This window comes from Calonectris borealis, chromosome 1 (genome assembly GCF_964195595.1).
Source record: "Calonectris borealis chromosome 1, bCalBor7.hap1.2, whole genome shotgun sequence".
NCBI lineage: Eukaryota > Metazoa > Chordata > Aves > Procellariiformes > Procellariidae > Calonectris > Calonectris borealis.
The window spans coordinates 56,657,069-56,659,303 of record NC_134312.1 but is presented as its reverse complement, the minus strand read 5'-3'; positions in this window follow the sequence as shown (position 1 = coordinate 56,659,303).

Here is a 2,235-nt window from a genome sequence, read left to right as displayed (position 1 = left end):
CTACCCAAGTAACCGTTACGCATGATGGAGCCCTGCTTTCCTGGAGATGGCTGAACACCGGCCTGCTGATGGGAAGTATGAATTAATTCCTTGTTTTGCTTTGCTTGTGTGTGCAGCTTTTGCTTTCCCTATTAAACTGTCTCTATCTCAACCCACGAGTTTTCTCACTTTTACCCTTCTGATTCTCCCCCTCATCCCACCAGGGGCTGTGTGGGGCTCAATTGCTGGCTGGGGTTAAACCACAACACATGGGTGACTTACAACTTTAGTACCAAGATTAGAAATATTGTCTTTCATAGTTTGCTTTGATAAATTATGCTTTTTTTAATCTCAAAGATACTCACATACACCTTTGAAGCCTGAAATAATTTTAGCAATTCTAACAGAAATGTCATCATCTGTTCAAACTACACCTGAGAAAACTCAGTTGGAGGTACCACCTGCAACATGAACATTTGCCTGCTGATTAAAGAAATGACTGAACAATTCCTCAACCATCTCAAGTTTGGCTCAGTCACGTGAGATTCAGTAGTCTTTCAGTGAATTCAGTCTAATGTCTAAATCAACACTGCAGAATGCAGGAGCAAAAAAAAGTTTTAAATACCATAGGTCTATCACTATAAGGAGGCTGAAGATGCACCTGGCTTCAACCACTTTTGTTTTCATCCCTTTATGAAACTGCTTCATTGTAACAACTGGTTAGTAAAGCCCAGCAGAGAGTTTAGTGCAAAACCTCTCTTCAAGATTTAACAGTAACACAGACACAGCAAAGGCCAGCACTGCTCCCTATACCGTTCTTCTGTATTTGGCTTTTTTGCAGAAATTAGATACTTTTTTATTCCTTTGAAACCACTGGCTGGTAGGCAATTATTTTTCAGCTGTATAGCAAGCAAGCATTTACTTCCTTCTTACAGGTAAAGCAACCAGAAAAATCTTTCTGTATTTGCAGGAATTGCTCCTTCATACCACAGACCAGAAAAATCTGAGACACACTGAACTAAAGCTTCCAGCAGCCATGCAGATTTCAGCCAAAGTGGCATCAAAATCACTTTGCCTTTGAGTAAAGCCAACAGCCTCTCAGCTTCCCGCGATTATTCTGACAGCTGGAATTTCAAAGGGAGGTAGCTCATTAAAAGCCATACTACTGATTCTAAATTTCTTATTAAAAACACCAAAAAAGACAGCAGACTATCTTTCCACAGATAAATCAGTTCAGTCAGCAGAGTATTTTCACTGAAATTCTCAGGATTGTGATTATTTCTTTTCCACTGGTGAGGTCCACAGTCTTTCACTAAATTTCGTGTCATCTATCAAAGTATAATTACAGCTCATTGTGCTTTTTCATTCTTACTTGTCATATGTAAATCCCATTTGGAATGAAAAGCATCCAGCACTGAATGAAGAACATTTTTCTTGTATACAGATACTCCCAATACTCTTAAAAGAAGCAGTCAGTGTAAAGGTTTTTATTCTTGTACAAAAGACAACATTATCTGCAGAACTGCATTCCAATTTCATACTTAGAATTGACTCAATTGAGACCCAAAAAAGGGTGTCATTTAGCAATCTGGTAACATATTTCCTGCAGCACTTAATTCTTCTCCCAGACATTCTTGGTGTTAAACTACCATGGAATTTCTCAATACTTCAGATATAAAACTGTTCTTCAGAACAATACTACTGCAAACTTAATGATGGACACAGAACTATTTATTTGGATTTTATGGCCTAGAACTATTAAAGAAAACTATGCAAAAAATAACATATACACTTACATTAACTGGGACAACAGTTATGACCTTTATGCTTTATGGTCAGGAAAGTGTCTGGGAAGATCAGTGGAAAAATAATTAAAGCACAGTTTTGAGAGGGCATACCACTTCTGAAGCATAGGGTAGTGCTGCTCCCTGTCTGTATGAGAACATGGCATGAATTCACGGATTCTCACAAGGAACCGGATTACAGAACGTCATGTACTTCTGTGTAGCAAGCCCATTTTCTTGACGCAGCTTGAGCTACTCAGCTTGAAAAAGCAAAAGGTTATGTTCCTCCTATCTTGCCAGTATCTGCATTCAAAATTTTCAAAGTTCAAAATAGGTGGATTCAAGAAGGCAGCGTACCTATTCGCTGGTAATGAACGTTCTAGCATTTCGGAAATCTCAACATATTTGGGACAATATCCTATCATTCTGTGTCACAAACATACCTGAAGTTAAAAGAAAACTGTGTCAAAAG